The 22,177-nt window shown below is 41.4% G+C and overlaps 1 long non-coding RNA gene across 7 annotated transcripts in view; it reads right to left on the bottom strand.

The window, feature by feature from the left end:
• Positions 1-14,044: 14,044 nt before the first annotated feature.
• The window catches only part of LOC117810138, a 40,220-nt gene continuing 32,087 nt past the window's right edge, over positions 14,045-22,177 (bottom strand). For all 7 annotated transcript variants that reach the window (XR_004630717.1, XR_004630718.1, XR_004630719.1 and 4 more), the window contains one exon: positions 14,045-14,767. This is a non-coding gene — a long non-coding RNA (uncharacterized LOC117810138). The remainder of the gene's footprint in view (positions 14,768-22,177) is intronic.

Genomic DNA, 22,177 nt, shown 5'->3' on the forward strand with positions numbered 1-22,177 from the left:
ATTTCTAAAATTAGACACTTCCTATCTCAAAGCGATGCAGAAAAACTAGTCCATGCATTTGTTACCTCCAGGTTAGATTACTGTAACTCCCTCTTATCAGGCTGCCCCAATAAGTCTCTAAAGATTCTTCAGCTAGTTCAAAACGCCGCAGCTCGAGTATTGACTAGAACTAGAAAGAGGGAGCACATTTCTCCAGTGCTAGCTTCTCTACACTGGCTCCCAATAAAATGTAGAATAGAATTTAAAATCCTTCTTTTAACCTACAAAGCCCTTAAAAATCAGGCACCCTCGTATCTTAAAGAGCTCATAGTGCCCTATTACCCCTCTAGAACTCTACGCTCCCAACATGCAGGCTTGCTAGTTGTACCTAAAATCTCTAAAAGTAGTGTGGGAGGTAGAACCTTCAGTTATCAGGCCCCTCTCCTTTGGAATCATCTACCAGTCAGGGTCCAGGAGACAGACACCCTCTCCACTTTTAAGAGTAGGCTTAAAACTTTCCTTTTTGACAAAGCTTATAGTTAGAGCTGGATCAGGCTTGGACCAGCTTTTGTCATGCTGCTATAGGCCTAGACTGCCGAGGGAACTGGCACACTGACACACGGGGATCCTAGCTCACCCCCTTCCCCCCAACCCCTTCATCACTTACTTTAACTCTGCCTGTCCCATTAAAGTTACTAACCATAGACCTTTCTGGAGTCCCTGAGCTCCATTGTCTCGTAGATTCCTCTGAGCTGCCATAGACGTCCTCCTGCTGCGGACGATCTGGACTCCAGCTGATACGGACGTGCTGGACTCAGCGGCAACAGCTTCTATGACTCGTCTCATCACTATCACTTCTCTCTCTTACTCCCCTCTATCTGTCTTTCCAGACCCAACTCGGTCGAGGCATGATGGCTGTCTAACATGAGTCTGGTTCTGCCTGAAGTTTCTGCCTGTTAAAAGGAAGTTTTTCCTCACCACTGTAACTAGCTAAATACTGCGATGTGCAATGCTCATGATGGATTAAGGTGGGGTCAGACTGAGTCTTACCCTGTCTTGAAGTTGGGTCTCAGTTCATAATTTGACATAGAGTGGTCTAGACCTCCTATGTTTGTAAAAGCGTCTTGAGATAACGTTTGTTGTGATTTGGCGCTATACAAATAAAGATTGATTGATTGATTGATTGATGCAACATTAAGCTGGATACCAACCACCTTAAAACAACAACAAGAAGAATAAGATGAATAAGATGAATAAGAAGAAGAAGAAGAAGAAGAAGAAGAAGAAGAAAAAGAAGAAGAATCTTTGACCACAGGGGGCGCCAAAATCTACACATTCCTCTGCAGCTTCAAAGCATTTCTTATTGAACGAGCATTTCTTTCTTTATGCATCTAACTTTCAAAAAGACGGCCGTGTCAACTCATACATGTAATATTGACTGTTAGTTATGGACGAGTCAACGAATGTCAACAAATGTCTGAGTAAGACCCATGTTGATGACCCAGATGCTAGGAGCCAATCACAGTCAAGCACTTAGTAATCAGGAAACAGATTGATTTGTGGTGTTTTTAAGATTACTGTTTTAGATTATGTACTTTGACTTATCAAGCTTTTATTTGTGTTGACATTCGTCTATGTAATTCTGCATGTTTTAGTGTTTTTATTTCAGATTTCCTGAACAGTCAGTCTTTTTTCCAGTAGACTTGAGAGAGAACAGTTTTCATAAAGAACATAAACAATGCCTCTCCTCTTTCCAAATGTTCATTAAATCGAAAGGACATCATTTTGAGCAGCACAGGACCCTCAAACTGAAGCAGCTGAATTTAACTCGGCCATCTTTCTTCCTCAGCTGCACCTGTTCATTTCCCCCTCTGACCTTTTTCATGACAAAAGTAAAAACTTACTTTGGTCTCATTTTGCTTTGTTCACATCAGGACTGTGTGTGAGTCCTGGTGTTTTGGTAAAAGGGTTTCTGCTTTCTGTAGAGGTTGGTGTTCACCTGCAGAGAGGTTCTCCACGGTGCAGCTCCCACAATCCCTCAGCCCTGAACAAGAGAGGACAAATAACCCAATCAGTGTCCACCAGTTCAGTGTTCCCGCCCCCCCCCCTGGTGCCTGTCAGGCTGGCAGAGATAATTGTGAGAAATCAGATTTGCTCTTGTAGAATATCTTCTGTTTATCATTTAAGCCAGTTTTCCCCCAGCTACCACCAAAAGCAGCTCCCCTCCTCACAGCTCCGTCTCACAGCATGGCAGCATTAAATGCCCCCTCCCGTCCTCTCATTTACCTACTGTGGAGCCTCCAAACTCACACCGGCGTCCTCTCAGATCAAACAAGCCTCTGCAGATTTACTGCTATGATTGACACGTATAACCACGTTTCCTGACAATTGTTTAGTAGCACTTTGTGGAACTGCTGCACAAATAAACGTGTTACAGGAAATTTAGTGCCGTGCCACATGTCGTCTGCAGTCACGCTGATGTGACCTGCATGTGTGTGACTGAGCCTCTCTTTGTGTCTCAGTGGGAGGAGGATGTTTATGCGCTCTGTGTGAGCTCAGAAAATATGGGTTAACAAGTTTACAGCCCGATGTCATCCATTATATAAATCTTGACTTTCTGATTTGTGTCAAAGAGACAAATGGCGTGGATATTTGGAATGAGCAGTAATAATATTCTCTTTTTCCGTCTTTGGTTTTGTGCAGATTGAACAGAAAAATGTGAAAAAAGAAAAGTGTGTTGAAACTCTCTCTTTTGTTTGTTTGAGTTTTGATATCTGTCATTAAAAATGATTGTTAGTTTCTTTTAAAAGTCCTCAGGGGCTCCAGAAGTCGGTCATATGGAGACATAACAACGAGGAAAATGCATAACATTAGCCTACACACTCCTAATATATTCATCCAGATTCATTTGAATATTATCCTCACATTTGCACAACACAAAAACACTGCTGCATGCTTATCAACGCCAATTACCACTTAAACAATTTAGCAGAATAATATGAACAAAAATCACCTAATGGACGTTTAATGGGCAACAACACGGGGTCACTTTCTGAGCATCACTTTTTATTTAAGGTAGAGGTTTTAGAAGATGTTTATGATTTGAGATCAACAGTGACCCCTCCCATCACTCTGCTCTGTGCTCTGCCCCCATCGCTACAATACCAGCTCTCTGTAAAGACATTAATATTTCATGTGATCATAGGCCTCCATAAGCAAATTTCAGTCCCTAGCAAGTTGAGCCAAAGCATGATTAATTTAGTATTTACACCCTGACAACCCTTTAAACAACACGGGGCCCCCGGCCACAAAACAAGGCACAGTTTGAGACAAAACCAGCAGCTCTTAAATCATAATCAGCGAAGTCATTCAGCATCATTTGAGTTCGGGGACATTTTTTCTCTGTTACACCGTGCAGCTGCAGTGAAGAATCAGAAACTCAAAGACTCTGCATTGAAGCTTCAACCATAAAACAAAGTGCTAGAAGAATGAAATCTTTGTTTCTCTTATTTTCCTTCACAGCCTCTCCATCATCGTCAGTTTGTTGGGATATACTGCTGTGTGGACATTACAAAGCCCTTTAACCTTGTCTGCAGACCACAGATCCAGGTAACCCTGCTAGCAGGGAAACACCATCAATAAATCAACACAAGGCTGCCCTGAACCTGCAGATCACGATAAATCTCTTTCAGTCATGATGCTGCGACCGGAGAGCTGCAGCTAATCTGTTTACACCTGAAAATACTGCAACAATTGGAGGCCATAAGTCTTCAGGTTTTACTCTCTGCTGTCTGTCTCTCTGCACGACACATGCTTAGTACTGCTAACAGCTTCGTTCATGTGTTTTTGGGGATATCACTCTCTTAAATGTGCAACATGTTGATGGTTGTGTTTTTTCTCTTAGTATACTTTAGGAGTCTAGACGGGCCTCCAGGATTGCCTACTTTCAGATCCTGCACCTCCATTTGTGATCACGTTCGTATCAGCAGCTGTCAGTGGGGTGTTTTGGCTTCACTTTTGTACAAAGGGTGAAGGTGGAGACTTTTGATCTGATAATCAATTGTAAATGTGGGTGCTTTTCAACTGCAGGAACTCTCACCAGGAACAAGTGACTTTTTGAGGAACTATAGGCATTGTTCCACTGCAGGAACTCTACTCCGGAGCTAGGGACTTTACCCCTGAACTACGTGTGTTTCGACTGGAGGAACCAGGGTTTAAATTAAGTTCAGGGGTAGATAATCTCCCCCCCTGAAAAGCCCCTGCCAGGGTAGTACTTTTCAAAGGTCCTGGGACTTTCGGTTGAACGTAATGGTGTTTGTGGAGTTTACACAGTTGTTGAAACACAGATGGAGTTCCTGGGGATGCATACTAGTTTAGTTTTTTATTAAGATTTCAAAATATTATTTAATATCATTTTTTTTCTCCATAAGTCACTGGCCTGATTTGCACAATCTACCCAGGACTTCATCTTGTGGTCGAAACGCAGACAACAATCGGGGCAAAGGAACCTTTTAGTTCTTGGCAAAGTAGCTCTGGGGGCTAAAAGACCCCGAAACTCTTGGTCGAAATGTACCTTATGTGATTTTTGACCGCAGGATCCAGGGTTTATTACAGCTGTGAAAACACAGGAGTCCTCGGGAATGCATCCTAGTTTAGTCAAAATGTCAAAATATCCATACCAGACATTTAATGATCATCTAAAGACGTTTGTGAGGGATGCATCCAGCTGAAAACCTCCAGTTAACAGGGTCGCTCTTTAAACCGGAACACCGGTCCATCTCTGACATGGCTTTAAAATCGTTTAAAGTCGAGCAGCTTTGCTTCTCGTGCTCGTCTCCTTCCAAGTGTTGATTCAGTGAATCCATCTGCAATAAAGCACGATCAAAAACAGCACTTTAGCCTCCTCACTAACAGTTAAAGTGTTCCCGCCTGACAATCAAGTCAGCTATGCCTCTAATTATGGAAAACTCGTAATCTTAATATCTTAGAAACTGACGTGTTATAAAAACATTCAACCCCGTACAGCGTGTGTTGATAGAGAAACTACACACATCTTTGTTTTTTAGAAGGGAACGATACGCTGTTACAATTAATGATTGCTCAGGTGGAATATTCAGCTTCTCTGTAAGAAGTCTTTTATAATGAAAGCCACCAAGTCCCTCTTTTACTTGGTAAATCCTTACATTTATCTGCCAGGTTTTATTATACGTTCTCAACTTCTATTTACATTTTACTTTAAATCTAATGAACAGATATGAGAGTGGTGGATTTTGTCAATTCAAAAATGTATTTAGGTTTCATCTCAGTACTGTACTTTTTATATGTCAGGACAGTGATTGAAAACGAACCTTATCCATGTTGTTTATTTTCATCAATTAAAGCAATTTTTGGATTGATGAATGCCTGAAAAACAATAAATAAACATATATTAGGAATGTGTTTACTCCAAACTCTACAGTCTCAAGAAATCAACCCACAGACGCCCGGCATGTTGGGACGCTCATGGTGCCTGGATTCTCACTTTAGAGGCCCAATAAACTCCTGATGCTGCGTCGTTAACCTCTTATTGTGCACTTTTATTCGTCTGTTATTACAGCTTAGCTCAAACAATAATACAAGGTCACTAATCAACAGAGTCCTGCGGTAGTGGGTCAAGGGTCAGCCTTTAATGTGACCTCTGACACATAATTAAATTGCCATCTTTAACCTCAGTTACAAGCTGTCACAGAGCATCGGATTACATGCTACAAATCAGTCCACCAATCAATGACAGGAGGGAGGGGAGGGGGAGGGGCCTGCTGCGTGCCAAGGCGTCCTCACAGACTGTCTTTGATGAAGTTGGACTGTACAGTGATCATGTTAGTGGACTGACTAATCACATTGTGAAGCACGGGCTTAAGAAGAAGTGGACTGCAGATAAGATTTTAGGGATCAGTCACATGAATGATTTCCACTCCTCCTTAAACTCATTCATACCCGAGAGATGCTCCTGAGTCCGGGTGATGTTCTGGCATGTTGGCGTGCTGTGTGATGGACTCTCAGTTTGGACTCTCTTTGAGTCTGTAGAGGTAACCTTCACAGAGCAGGGTCAGGTGTGTGGTCCTGATTTCCCCTGATTTGGATGCATATGTGGGAAGCTTATATACTCCAGGTGTGTTGACTCGATAGATCACCTTCAGAGATGGTCAGAGATGCTTCTTGTGTTTTCAGCGTCTGCAGAAGCACCACAATCTTCTCCAACCTGTTTGTCCTTCAGTGTTGAGTTCCATTAAAGTAGTAGCAAATCAAGTAGTATCATTTCAATGATGGAGCTTTAATCTGGTATATGGAGTCTGAAACTGAACAAAGGTCTGCTGAGGAATAATACTCCATCACTGGAGGTCGGTCAGGTGGGTTTATTGGAACAGAAGTGATATAAGTGGACACTTCTGGATTAAATTCTTCAGTAGGGAATGCATGCATGAGAGCAGCAGACCTCTGACTCCTCTGTTTTCAGTAGAGTCTTATCTTTTCTAACATAAAGCATGTGTTTTTAAATTATTTTGATAAAAGTAATGCAGCTCCGACTTGTTTATGAGACTGAGTGAGAGCAAAGTTGTTGTGTTGTGTCATTAGGCCCCTGGGTACAAGCACCCACACACATTTCCACAGCCAGCCACATATGCAAATGATAGGGCAATTGTAGATATACAAATATGTACCCATGGTCCACGCGCCCTAATGGCCTCCCTCCCTCCGGCGAGCTCAATGGCTCATTTAGATATCTGCTCGGTTTATTATGTGAATAAGTCACGGCTGGCTTGTTACGACCCTCCTGGTTCCTGTTTCTGCTGTGTAGCTGAGATGTGTGGTGCTCAATTAGGCTGCCTGGCTAGCAGAGTTAACCCTTCGCGCCTGATAAGCGTTTTTTTCTCTGCCAGATGGGGTCGGTACAGTACGTGGGGGGTTCCAGGCAGGGATCAAAAGATCAATCCTAATACAGTGCTACCAGGCTGACCTCTCAGATGTAATAAAGGTGCCATCTCTCACCCATGGGGGCCGTTCAGGGCCCCCCACCACATGAACAAACCTGGTATCTTTAAATTAGCTGACTCGCACGCCCTGCAGGTAATTGCATTAGTTTATCAATGTTCACCACAATTTATTACTTACTCCAGCAGCAGTAGGATCCTGGTGTTAATGTCCTCTGTGAGGAGACGGCCTTTGTGTTCGGGAGTGTGCGATTGTCTCCTTTTGTCGCTTTGCAAATAAAGAAAGTAAACACAGCGACACCGAGAGGTACAATCAGGGCTTTATTGCAAACAGCATACAGTAAAAAAAACAGGTGTGATAAAGTTTATTAGAGCAGCACATATCAAGACTCAGTGTTTACAAAATGTAATACCTCAACTATAAAGGGCAGAACAATGAAGGGATAAAGTGTGAGACATATGAGATAAAAGGACAATTTAAAACGATGGTTCCTCAAAACAAGAAGTGATACAGTATTCACTTTTAATGAATACTTCTTCTAAATAGATTCAAAAGAAGAATCTAACAAGGAGGAGTGCCTGTACAACAAACACTCTGCCTCCTCTCAGGGTTGGGCATAACAAAAGTCTCACATGTGCATATGTGGACCAACGTTACTCACCGTATTTCTGAATCCGTACAACCAATCAGAGACTTCCTGTTTCCTTCGAGGCGTCACATGATCTCTTCCTCCTCCTCGCTCTCTGTCGTGATCATTATCGCTCAAGCACTGGTTTTAAAACTTTACATCACAGCAGACTTATGTCCCTTAATAGGTGCTTAAATCAGATTGTCTTTCATTACACTAAAAACAATATTACTGTCTGCTCCTTTCACTGGAGTTCTGTGTCCAGAGGCTGCCGCGGCCTCACATCTGTATGCATTATGGATCTGTCGGAGGTAATAAACAGACCCTGCTCTTATTCCTGCTTCCTGCTATCATTATTCGTGCCCCTCAGATGGATTATGGCCCACTGTGCAACATGTAGATGAGTGGCGCTCCTCTGATTGCCTTATGGCCATCAGGCTTTGCATATTTACTGCCCATGAATCACAGAAAATTCACAGCAACATATTTCGATCCTCCCTTCCTACCCTCCTCTCTGTTTTACTCTTTCCCCCCTCTGCTCTCACTCCGTCTCATCCAGCCGTCGTTCCCTGCTCCCTTCTCTTTCCCTGTGCCTTGATCCTGCTCCATGCATTCCCAGCAGCTTAATTAAAGCATGTATTATTAATACTCCTATATCTTTGTCCATCCTTCTTCCCTGTTCATATGACTGCTACATTAAGTGTAAATTGTTTCGCTGTAATTCCCTTTTAATGTCCCTGTTATAATCAGTGTTTCTGGTGAGTGGAGGCGAGGGAGGGGAGGAAGGAAGGCGACCAAGATCATAAGCTTTAACTGTAACACACTGTTTGATGTGTGGCTTGCTTGCTGCACTCTCAGTAATTAGGTCTGTTTTACAAGTCTAATGTACACGGTGCCAATCTGCAAAATGTGAGATTAATAAAGGGAGGGTGTCGTGTGGCTGGGTTTGGTGTTTTGGATCTCTGTGAGGCTCTCTGGGGAAAAGAAGAACACCTCAGAGCCTTCAGTGTTTTCCCCTTAGCACATCCACTGTCCTGTGAAAACTGAACCCAACCCTGACCCAAAGACCGGTCTGATTCTTCTCATTCTTATTTAGCATTTTGTCGCTTTCAGTAGCATCAAAAAGCACTTTCTCTCTCCAGCCTTTAGTGTCTGGTCATAAAAACCCTGACACCTCCAGTGGCATCATCCTTGCAGCATTAGAATATTACATTTTCTTAAAACCTCCTTTAAGTGAATATCTCTTACTAGAAATAATTTCCAAGATACTCTACACACAGCCATGATGGCTGCATATTTTATGGATGGAGATAATGACTTGACTAAACTATCAAATGAGGACAGACATGAAGTTTTGTGCATATGTTCATGGTGCAGAAGTTCTATCCTCTTTCTCTAAATTTGAAATTGGTGGTTTTGATTCAGTGTCTTTTAGCTTTAAATACAAAATTCATGTTTCTCTCTGTACGAATACTATTAAGTATTCATATTGAGTATATAGTTCATTTTAAGAGAACATGCTGAACGATGCTGTGAGCTATAGTTTACTCAAATAAGAGCATTTAGCACCAAGTAGCAACTCAATGCCTTAGAGAGCCTACAGGCTAACAGAGCAGCTAACAGGCTGCAGGTTTTAACTCTCTTTTAAAACATGTCGAGCACATGCTGATCACCAATTCATTTATTTTAACAGAAAATGTAGCTGTATTTAAACCTCATATCTGTCTCTCTCTAGGTTAGGGAAGAATAACGTTAGCATTTGTTGCTGATTTGATATTAAAGGGCTCAGGGGCGATTTTAGGATCAGACTTTAAGGTGTGCTCAGCCCCTCAAGAGACTGTGATATGGAGAGTTCCCTCGCTAAAGCACTCATACACTGAAGAACATTTATTTTCCCACATATGAGATTAATATTCACAATAATAATACTTTTTATTAATGTTTTGCAACACAATATAATCATGAAATCAAATATCCTTTCTTTTGATTAAACCATCTGTAGAAACAGGAGTGGGTTCTTACATGGAATATGTTTAATTTAAAATGTTAGTGATTTATAACACTTCAATATATTGATATCTGGAATAAAAGATTAGCATGTTGACAGATTAACTGTTGAATTAAAATCTGGTCTGGCATTTGGTCCTGTAATAATATTGTAGGGGGGCTCGGATGAAATTTTGGGGTTCTTGAAAAACCTCTGAAAAGGGTCTAAAAACATCGATGGTATAGAGCTCTGGTGTCTAGAGAAGTTAGCTGCCTTGGACAGTGTAACACAGACTAATGAAATAAATGCTTTTAATTGACTACTTTTATCATATTTAACAATTTATTAAAATGTGAGGAACATACTGTACGTCTTTTCCACTTTAAATGTTTAAGAAAGGCAGCTTAACTTTCAGAGACATTTTACAATGAAGTTCAAAACCTTTACAATCAAACCTGAGAGTATAAGTTTGGTTAAAGTGAGTGTAGACCATGGACTGTATGAAACATGGATGAAGCTGCAATGACGTCATAGAGGTCAAGCTAAGCCGGGCCCTAAGCCAGTTTTAGATACGCTGCTCCTGCAGCCTGGAATCTGCTGCCTGGGTCTGAGTGAGCTTGTCTCTTTAAATGTTTTTAAAAGCAGACTGAAGGCATTGGAGGAAGATGCATCAGCTTGTAGATGCTTTGACCGATGACTTTTGTTCTGAAATTCATGATATGTTGTCATGTTTTAGAATTCTGTGTTGTTTGTCTGTAACTTTGTTGGAACGTGCTGCTGCGGATCTTGGCCAGGACACCTACAAATTTACTCAGCCACTGATTATGCAAATCTATGAATCACTCTTAGTCTTGATATCTTTAAAATGGATGAGTTATTTAAAAAAAAAAACAGCGTATAAGTTAGAAAAAGTGGATCCAAACCAATTTCTTTCTTTCTTCTGTGCACATTTAATCTTGCTTTAAAAAGGTTGTTTCAATGTGGGTGTTAATGGAGTTCTCATTGTCTTTTGGAGCTAGCCCCTAGTGGACACTTGAGGAACTATACTTTTTTTGCACTCCTTCATTGACTTCACTTTACAACAGAGCTTGCCGCCTGGAGTCTACGCTGTCTAGTAAACTTTGTGACCTGATCCATCTGAAGTCTAGAGTTTTCTGTTATTAGCACATGAGATTTCCGTCCCCTGCCAAAGACGCTCTCCTCTTCCCTCATCTAGTCATCATGTCTAATGAAATGGTGTTGATGCGCTGCCATTTATCAGTCACAGGGCCCTTGGTCCATCATTATTGATCGGAGATGGCCAATTGGCTGTGAGGGTGCTGTAAAACTGGGTGATTTAAGCCCTACATTCTTCATTGTCACATGACGGGAGCAGAATGAGATTGTAAGAGTCCGGATGAGTGTGGAGGCAATAAAGGGAAGGAAATATAATCTGGCAGACGGACAGCTGCTGTCGATAGCATCAGTGTCTCTCATGTCCTCGGAGTGATCATCAGGACGGGATGATTAGCCGAGCAGCACGGGACTGTAAAAAAAACGGTGCGGGGACGCTTCCTCCCTGAATCAGGGCTCTGTCACTGCAGAGACAGATGTTGTGCATGAGTAATGGTGAAGCTATCATGTCACACGGAGGCCGGACTGATCATGCAGCGAGCAGGTAACAGAGAGAAAGTGTGAGGGCCCGGTAATATCGTAAAACAGTGTTTAAATATTTTAATTTCATTTGTCAGAGGGGCCCCTCCCCTGCACTCCATTACCCTGCCAACCATCCTTCATCAGCTGAATGAGTGCATTATTCATTAGCACTAATTATTTTCACATAACGTCTGCCCCGATATATTTAACCTCCACATTACACCCGGGATAATGGCCTTGTAAAATTGAATTGCGAGAAAGAAGTGGAGTTGGAAAGCTCATTTAAAGAACATAAGAGAGAGGGGAAAAGTGAGGGTGGGTTTTTTTTTGAAGCAGCTGGAGTCGGGGGGGCTGACAGGAAGAGTGTTAAACACTTTGGGACATGCAGCCCCAGAAGTGATGGGACATTTGTTCCCGTCTCATTTGCATGCTAAGAGAAGAACCCGGTGCTTCTCGGGCGGGTTGAAGAGGAACCTAAATGCCCCATGGGGTGAAGGTGCCCTGCAGACACGGAGTTAAGATGAGCTCTTCCTCGCCTGACACATGACCTCAAACATTCAAAGACACACGACCCAGGACGGCCGGAACACGGAGCAGACAAGGCTTCGTCTCCCCTGTCCACACCTCTTCCTCTCCTCTGTCGTCATCCATCTTTTCCTCTTTGTCTCTTTATTCAGTCTTTTACCTTCACAAACTCCTCTGGTGATTGAAATGAGGTTGAACCCTCCACTCAGGCCTCTGCTCGCTCTCCCCGCTGAGAAGTCCTGACATTTTCCAGACAGACAAACTTCAAAACAAACGGAGGACCAAAGAGGGCTTTATTCCCCGCTTTGCTTATTCATGAGCCTGACATTCACCAGCATGCAAAATTTAGACCCAAACAGGGCTTGCTGCTCCACTTGCTTTGTCTGGGCTCTCCTCTGGGCCGGAGCTGTGACCCCATGCCAAAGTAAATAAAATAAATAAACCAGGTCTCACACACATGCACAAACAAAGACACACAAACACACGAAACGTGGCACACACTTAAGAAGCATTACCTATCATGGAAGAGTCCAAAAACTACAAATGATGTTTATGTTTCATCTTTACAGTAACTCTGAATTTTATCAAATAACTGAGGAGACTTTCCAGTTAAATAAATCTCTAACATTCTGCATTTTGGTACACTATTTTATACATGTATTTTATACACTTATATAGTTTGTGAAGAAAATCATGTATTATGCTTTTATATTATCAGTATGATTCTCCATATACATCTATGTGTGTTACATGTTGTTCAGAAAGACTGCTCTCTTTCCTTTGTGAGGCCGCTGTAAGACTCTAAGCAGAAGTGTGCAGAAGTTCATTCTGGCTTCAGAGAAGACACAGCTGTTCTTAAAGGGCGTCAGTCTACTTGCAACACTTTGGGATGTATACAGAAGTTCCCGTGTCGTGATGTACGCTATGCACATATGTCCATATATAGATATGTCCTAGCAATGTTCTTTTCTCTGGGGATGAGACCACCTTGTACGGCCGCCTCATCCTCCAAACCTTTGTATGTACATCTTTCAACATATACATGTGAACGAATCAGAATGCAAGGAGGGGCTATGATGGGGATATAAGCTTGTACTTTTGGAGTATGTGTTTAATGAGAACTGTACATTCATGCTTGAAGTATAGCGCTCATTCACTTGCAAGTAAAGCTTTCGAAAAGACTCCACTCTCCTGTTGTCTCTCCATCGCTGGCCCACCAGTCAGAGGTGTTTTAAGAGCGTATTTTTCTGACATAGTTGTAAAGAAATAAATCTATATATCATTACCCGCCCTAAATACTTGGTTCTGATTGGTCAAAACCCCATAACAGCTGTAATTAATTTTGAATAGCAAACGCAACCCAAGAGACGACCTGATCACACATCATATCAAATCAATCCACGCAAAAGAGTCCGGCACATTTACACAGTTCATTATTTCACTGCTTCCTGTTGACACTGTGGCAAAAACGTTTAGGTAGCCTCGCTAATGCTAACGCGCCAGCTCTGGAGCCCCGCTTCTGCTTCCTGTCCCTACGCTGTCTCCGCCTCCTGCCCGCGCGGATGGTAATTCATGTAGAGCCCAGCGTCCTGTCTACGTCCGCTGGTGTCTCGTGTGAGCAGACGAACGCAGCTATAACACACTGTTAGCTCTGTATGCTTAACTTTAGGAGGTCGTGCTGGCTGTAAATGCTGTTCGCCCAGCAGAATGTGGTCGAACATGCACACAAAATGTACAAAACCAGCCATACGAGGAACGGAAAAAGAGAGCACTAAACCGCTACGTCTATGCATGCCACCATCCTGAATCAAGACTCTATACCTATATGAGACATTATAGTTCAATTAAACACTGTTACATAATATAAAATGTAATATAATTCTAGTTTTTCTGTTAAGAATTATAACAGTCAATATCTGCATGATTTCAAATCCTTTACAAGCCCTTAAGGTAAGTCGGAACAAGCTTTCTGGCGGCAAAGCAAAGTGCTGGAAAAAAATCCCAAGTAGAGCGTACTCCTAAACCGAGGTGAGTGCTCTGGTTGGAGTCTTTCAAAATTAGCTAAATTAAGCTGCAGAAACTGCAGCCTGGCTTGCATGCCTTCGCTCCCTGCAGTTTCTCATTAAATTACTAGTGACATAAAACTCATACAACACCCCTCAAAATCAGTGAAATATCACTTTAAGATTTTGTCATTCCTGCATTGGGAGGGAACTGATGTGTAAGGTGACATCTTGAAATTGCTTTACTTCTCCAACAAACAGTAAAAAAAAAGATAGAATAAAAACAAATCTACATAAAAAGATGGAGACACCAAATCTAGTTTAGTGTTTGTCCTGAAAAATGACTTTTACGGTTCATCAATTATAAAAATCATTAAGATCAGGAAACAGCAGCAGAGAAGTTTTCTGTGGACGGATGAGTCCGGCTCTGTTTCTAACTAATGCTCTTTATAACGTCTCAGTAGCGAATTGCAGACTCTTACACAGTCTCTTATTTCTCTCTGTGTGACGTGAACACACAGTCTTTGCTCTCTCTCTCTGATATCCTGAGTGATGCAGCAAACAGTGACCACGCTCCTCTCCAGGCGATGTGAGACTGAATGTGAGCTCTGGATGCTCGATGTCGGGTAATTGCGGTTCATTTCAGCGGGGAAAAAATATTATCCTAACGCCTTTCTGTGTTAGGCCCAGAAGGCAGCCATCTCTATGTGTAAAGTATCTGTCTCTCTGACATTTAGATTTGCCTTTTAAAGATGACATTTTTCATAACTGGCACTTCTGCATACGTTTTCTAACGGCAACAAAATGATTCTTTTACATCCCAGGCAGCGTGTTCGTGTAAGTGTGTTATTCATCCAGGCTTAAGTTGTTTTGTTTCCCTTTGTATTGTTGATATTTCTCAGTGTCTTATAGCTGCACTTGTCGGAGCCTAAGTTCCTTTAGTCTGCAGCGGCATTAATAAAAGTATATACTGGGTTTAAAATAAAAAGGTGAGTCTGAGGAGACGTTACCGTTCGAGTCCAGGAGAGAGCAGCTCACCTGTTGGAGAGAAAGCACACGTTAGGTCATCCTGTCATTTATGTGTGATTTCTATGCGTCACATTTCTGTGTGTGTGTGTGTGTGTGAAGCAGCCTGATAGGTTTGGATGTGAGTTGATAGTTTTGGTCTGGCGGAGGATTAATGTTCTCCTGAATGCACCGAGTAGAAATGCTCATCTGTGAATGACTTCTTTGACTCGCTGGAGATTTCCAATTACTGCTCTCTGCTGCCTCGCTCTGAACCTTTATCCATTCTGCAAATGGGCATGCTACCCCTAAATAATTTCCTCAACAAAGATGGTGCCACGCATTATGAAATATTCAGAACTCAATTTTCCTGCTCTATCAGACTTTGGAGAGATCCATAATTACATGATAATCCACAGTGTAATTCATTTTGGTAGTTTGGGAATCTGAAATGTTCAGTGTTAGTGAAATGGGATGGAGTCTGCTGCAGCCATTTGGGATTGTTTTAGTCCTTTTTTTTTAAGGGTATTATGTCCGACAATCTTGTTTTGTGATTATTTACTGGAAGTCTGATCCCTTCAGGGTCATTTGAGAGGTCAGAACCAATCATAGAGTTACACCAGCCTTGAGTACGTAAATGAAAGGAGGCGTGATTCAACAGTTCTCAGAATCTGAACGACACATAAAGTTTCCTCGAAGTGGCTGTTTCCGTCTGAGAGTGGCAGGTTTATGTTAAAAAAACGAACAGACCTCTGTTATAATGTCATTTAAATTACAGTACAGAAACTAAAGAGGTGTGCGGAGGTGTTGGATTATGATTCACAGTGTAAAGTTCAATAAACGTGCAGCACACACCTCGCTAAGAGGACGCATGTTTCTGATGTACCGACGTCTTAAAGGGTCTGTTATGTTTCCCATCAGGCCAAAATGACCATCGCCCGTCCGAGTGAGCACACAGCGCTCCCTGAAGGAGAATATTATCTTCAGCCTCAGACTCGTAAAGGTTTATAATGTATCAAACTATTTAGAATGAACTATCTCAGCGTATGATATTTAAGAAAGTGCTCCATAAAGAGCTCTCACTCACCGACTTTAATCCATAAAACTAAATGGAGCTACTGACATTTTTACTATTGCATTATTGTAAGCTCTTTAACTGCACGTGTGTGTGTGCACGTGTGTGTGTGTGTGTGTGTGTGAAGAGGTAGAGTCAAACAGCTGTCAGTCACAGCGACGGAGCGTTCAGTGAGATGATGTTAACGACGCTCCTGTTAAAACGTGAAGTGATAACAGAGCTGAGCTTAAAGGCCAGAGCTGTCACTGCAGAGAAAACACAGCAGAGAGGAGCAGGGAGGAGGAGGAGGAGGAGGAGGAGGAGGAGGAGGAGGAGGAGGAGGAGGAGGAGGAGGAGAGGAGGAGAGGTGAGGAGAGGAGAGGAGAGGAGAGGTGAGAGGTTGTATCTATCTATCCATATCTTTTCATCATTTATAGTTTTCCATCAATGAATTAAAGTGAGATCATTTTGGTGTTTTGGAAATTCTCAACAAAAAGGAAATATTTTAACTGTCTCGGTGAGAACAGATCTCTACAATTTGATCCAAATTCATTACAAATATAAAACATTAGATTCATTTAAAGTTATATTTTTTGGCCTTTTTGCCTTTATTTTACAGGACAGCCAAAGAGAGATGGGAGGTCTTGGGAGTAGAGAGCGGGGGAAGACATGCAGGATATGGTCGACCGTCCGGGAATCGAACCGTCGACCCCTGCGACGAGGACTGTGGCCTCTGTACAAGGGGCGCTTACACCACTAGGCCACTAGGCCACTAGATTAATTTAATAAGGGGTTGAATGTATAGAAATGTAATTGTACGTGGAAGGTCCAATTTATGTCACGATGGTGGGAAAACTGAGGAGGACCCATGTGCAGAAATAATAAAAGGTTTTCATACATAAAAGAACCAAAAGGTAAAAACAAAAATCACTGAAATGTCTAAGAAACTAAATAAAAAAAGTCCAAAATAAAACACAGGGAACACAAGAGTACGTACAATGATCCCACACAGGACAGGGGAACAGAGTAACTACATGCACAGAGTGATAAACACAGGTGAGGACACAGGTGATACTAATGAGCTGGGCTCATGATCTGTGATGTATTTTGATTCAAATCTATGTCGAGCTTTAAAGGTGATGAGTTAAAGTTTAAAATCAATCCTGTACCTGAGTTATATGATGCGTAGACTGAGGATGGATAGATGCTTGAGTGCAGACAGGGTCATCATCTTAACATACCATGCACACTTTGAAGAGAGTGTTACAGTGGAAGGAGCATCATGCAGCTTCTCATGTGTAGATATAAATCCAATATTCTCTCTAAGAGCTGTGTTGGGAATCTAGCTTCTAATGCAACACTATGATAGAAACTTTTTACTAACTTTGTCTGTCCATGTTTTGGTGTTGAGTATAGTTTTATTTTAAAGATTCTTCATTGATGCATGCTCTAAGTACAACCATAAAAAAAACTGCAGGTTGTGCAGCATGACATGACACTGAAACATGGGACATCATAGCTTCACAAAACAAGAGAGAGATGAAGTTGAAGTCGGCCCATCTTTGTGTGGGTCCGGTCAAATGGTTTCTGGACTGTGAGTTCAAACATGATTCTAAAAAAGTAGACCAGAGCTGCTTTGAAACCAGAGTCACTGACCCCCTGTGGCTGCTGAGTCAGAGAGCTGGTCTCAGTCCAGCTGAGAAATGTTTCCAGAGAGAAAAAGCTGAATTCGTTTGAGTGAAAGTTGCTGCATCAGGAAGTTCAACATGATGGAGCCGCAAAGATGCAATGGCTGCCAAAGATGCATTTACCTCTGAGGGGGATAGATACTTATACAAACAAGTATTAAGACTTATACAAGACATGATGGATTTACTTTTTAGTTTTAGTGTAAATAAAACATCAGATCTCTGGTCCAGCTTCTGTCTCTCTGCTGATGTGGTCAGTTTTCTGTGCACTCGTCAGTCTGTTGTTACCACCGTTCGTCATTTCCCCTCATTTCTGTCAGCGTAATCAAACCCTGATGCCTCTCATTTTCTCGACACCATTTCGTGATGAATTCCCATCTGCAAAGTATTTCCGAATACTTTGCCCAAGGAGGTGTAATTTAAATAATATCAGTCACCGTGCTGCTGCCAGAATAAGAATTATGTCTGCACTAATATCTCATCTGACACGCAGCGGAGGAAAGACTTTTGTCTTGAATAACAAAAATGCAATAATTCACTGCACATTATTATCACCCTAATTATAATGGGAAATATGGTCCAATGTCTTTTGCTGCTTGAATCCAGAACAAATGAGTCGGAGATCCGTTACGACTATCCGTCACTCAGAGAGCCAAACAGAGATGTGTGATGGTTTTAAATCACCAGATGAATCGAGTGAAATGAGGCAACAAACTAAAAGACATACTGAACTCCACCTCCCCTGGTCTCATTTAAAGGTCACATGAACCATATAAATATTAAACATTCATATCAAATTTACCATAGTGTGCAAACTAACCACACACCAAGAGTCATCCCATTCTCCCACAGACATATTTTCATAATTATATCACTATAACAAATTTAATGAGAGCAATCAGCAGTGAACATTTTTGCCTCGGAGGAAGCAGAGGTCCCAGTCAGTCACAGACGCTCTCCTTGGTCACTCTCTATTAATTTGCAGAGTGTGTTCTCGCAGTGTCAGGGTCCTGGCAGTGTCGCTCCCCGATGACTGCTACCTCTGCGCCCGCTGCACGAGGGGGGCCCTAATTAGACTCTCATGTGTATTTAATGGACTCGCTGCCTTTGGTCCTGTGAGAGGGCGCCTGATGCTACAACCTCTGTGAGAATGTCCCTGCACACATGGGACTCACTTTGCAGAGGGTGCAGCACTTGCAATGTGTTTGTGTGTGTGTGTGTGTGTGTGTGTGTGTGTGTGTGTGTGTGTGTGTGTGGTTGACAGGGTCCAAACCTGAGGCGACACCACGTACATCTGATGTTTTCTGACATTGTGTCTGTCTGGCATATTTCAAACCTTCCTTTGGGTCCAGGCCTTTTCAGACTTAGCCAACACAACAGTGCAGACATTAGACTCAGAGGCGGAGCTCATGCACAAGAAAATCATTAAAAAATTAAAGATCAAAAAAGAGAAAAGTATAAAATAAACAAAATATAATAGTAAAAAAGTAAAAAGTATAAATAAAACGTAAATATGAGTAAATAAATGCATACAAATAAATAAAAAATAAATAAAGTAATTTAAAAAAAAGTATAATTCATATAATAGAAAGGTGAAATTCAAATACACTTTCAATAAAACTAAATTTATAATTAAAATGAATTAATTAATAAAAATATTTTGAATGATGGAAAAATAATAATAGAAATAATCAACTTTAAAGAAAAATGAATATTTAAATTAAAAAACACAAGCAAGCAAAACTCTTACCTCTAATTATCATTCTTTAGACATAATCCAATCCACCAAGACAAATGTGTTGTGTTGTTTTTGATTAACACAGAAATACTAATTCATTTTTTAAGGATTTGTGACGGACGGTAGCATGAACAAAATCCAAATTTAACCATTCGCATGTTTTACTGCTGAGGTAGCTGAGACCAGATCAGATAGTTATTAACAATATTTTCTAACATTAATAATGTTATTTTGATCAAGGGGAGTTAACTTGTGTTTTTGAATTTTTTTTTAAATGGAGTTGGCACCCAAGGTTAGAGATTGGGATTGAAAGGTCAGTTGTTCCTTTTTTCCAAAATAGAAGATTTTTTATCTTTGCCAGAAAAGTCTATAGCATTGACATCCATCCATCCATCCATCCATCCATCCATCCATTATCTATACCGCTTTCCCATTCAGGGTCACAGGAGGGCTTGAGCCTATCCCAGCTGCCACAGAGAGGCGGGAACACCTTGGACAGGTCAGCATCCTTTCACAGGACTAACATGTAGAGACAAACAACTTTTCATGCACACACTTACAGGTTATTTAGAATAAAGCATTAACAAACCAACTGCTTTTGCATGTTCCTCGAGTTCAGTCAGAGCTGGGAAAGACTGCTTTTTGTTTCTTTGCTCCTGACTCCTGGAACAAGTTGCAGCAGCGTCTTGAATTAAATGCACCTTTACCTCTTGGACAATTTAGAATCTTAATTTCTTAACCCCACTTTGTAACTGTTATAACTAGGTTTGTCCTTATTGTATCATGTTAATCAACAGTCTCTTCCTATTTTAGGGCTTTTATAGTCAATCCCCTACACCTCCTTTTATTTGTATTACTTTATTTGATCGTTTAATTGTTTTTTATCTCCAAATCAAAAATGATCCTATTTGATGACATTGATACTCTTGATGCCTTGTTTGTTTGTTTGTTTAAATGTCACTGTAACTGATCATTGTAAATGAGGCTTTCCCCTCAATGATCTCTCGAGTGTAAATAAAGGTTGATGAAATTATATTTTAATTGAATGTCTTTCTGGATGTTTTCTGTCGACTCATCTTGAAGGTATATGAGACACATTGTCAGATCACATCAGGTCAAAGGTGAAATTGTGTCTGTGAGGAGCTGTGTCTGTTATTGTTTTGATTATGGAGGTTTTTGTAATTATTTTTGGGTGTTTTTCCTTTAATAGAGACAAACAGGAAATACAGAACAAGGAAGAAAAGAGATGAGAAATGATAACACGATGGAGAGAGCTGTTAAAGAGGTCCTATGTTTGATTTTAAGGACATCTCTTCCTGATTAACTTACATTTCTTTGAGAGAGGGCAGAAATCACTGAAACACGTTTCTTATGACCTGATTTAATAAATCTAAAGTGTTTTTATGGATTAATGGGTGCTGCTATTTGAAGCAGAACTAAATGTGTTTTGAAATTTGAACATAAACTACACAGAGAGATTTCCTGGTACATTGAATGCAGCACAGAAACCCTGAAACACAGTTTAGTTTTGATCCGGTACGAGAGGCGAGTGGATGCTTAACTCTCACACATTTGAATGTTTTCACTTCCAGAGCGGTAATGAGGACAGACATCTGGACCAATCTCACAATATAGAGCTGTGATGAATGTGACCCCTGTGGTAAGCCTTTGCCCCCAACCCCTGCAGGACACATAAAGCAGGAGCACAGCCCCTGTTAAAGGGCTGCACAGGAACATAAATCGCTCCTGGTGCTTCTTTAACTGTCCAATTTGCATGGCCCCTACACAAAGAGGCTAACGATGTTTTACAAGACAAACACGCGCCGACATATCCACGAAAAACACAAACATCCACGCAGGTACATAAAGAGGAGGCTCTTGTTTTTGTGTACAGTTGGTAGTATATGGTTAGAGCTTCAGTCTGTGTAATAAGATGACATTTTAGAAAACTGCATAAACAAAAATAACGATAGGAGGAAATCTTTGAAGAGAAGCAAAACATTTTAAAAAGAGAGAAACAGAGACAGAAAATAAAGAAGGAGGAGGACCACCGATGGGAAAAGGCAAGATGAAGAGTGTGGGTAGTTTTATCTGGTGGGCAGGGAGACGGTGGCGGGAGGATCTGTCTCTGTTAGAGAGAACACGGCCCGGTTATTAAAGCCATTCATCACCGGCTGAATATTCGCCCTTTAATAGGCTCCGTCGTTAATTACCCAACTTTGTCAAGATAAGGAGTCACGGGCTCTCTGTTTTTCTGCACCCAAACACAGACAGGCTGAAGAGTACACACACACACACATAACACACTCTTATACACTCACATACTTGAGCACATCATGAAGTGATGGGCCACATTTTCACAGATACACAGGCAGCAGAATGAACACACACACGAACACATCAAGACGAGCATTTTCAGCTCCTCTCCCAACAGCTACACCTTTATTATAAAACAATGCAACCTGATCCAACAACCCTAATTGGCACCGGCTGTAAGAAATGCATTGATTTAAATTTGTTGTCATTTTCTTTGGACACTTTTGTATTTCCAGATTAGATTCATTGCATCCTCAAAACCCATTGCCCATCGTTGTCTATCATCATCTAGCGACACCATGCATGATCTGCCTCTGGGGACAGGTACCAGTTTTTCAGTAAATCCTGCATCTAACAGTCAGCATTCACTGACTTCCAGCCAAGACTCCCTCTGTAGTGTTTATGTCTGCAAACTAAACGCAGCACGCCATTTCTTGGTCTGTTCCACCCCCCTGAGTAGTGTCCATTTATCTGTTTCAAGTTGGTCTGAGGAGACGGTGTGACAGCAGACAGTGTGTTACACAGAGGCCTCACTTCAGAAGCATGCAGCCCCATAAAGAAACTGATTCTTCTGTGAGTTACCTTCAATTTAGAAGTCTTAAATTTGCCAAAATAACAACATTATGATGCAGATTTGTAGCTTGAAC

The sequence above is a fragment of the Notolabrus celidotus genome, chromosome 3 (assembly GCF_009762535.1).
Source record: "Notolabrus celidotus isolate fNotCel1 chromosome 3, fNotCel1.pri, whole genome shotgun sequence".
In the NCBI taxonomy this organism is placed as follows: Eukaryota; Metazoa; Chordata; class Actinopteri; order Labriformes; family Labridae; genus Notolabrus; species Notolabrus celidotus.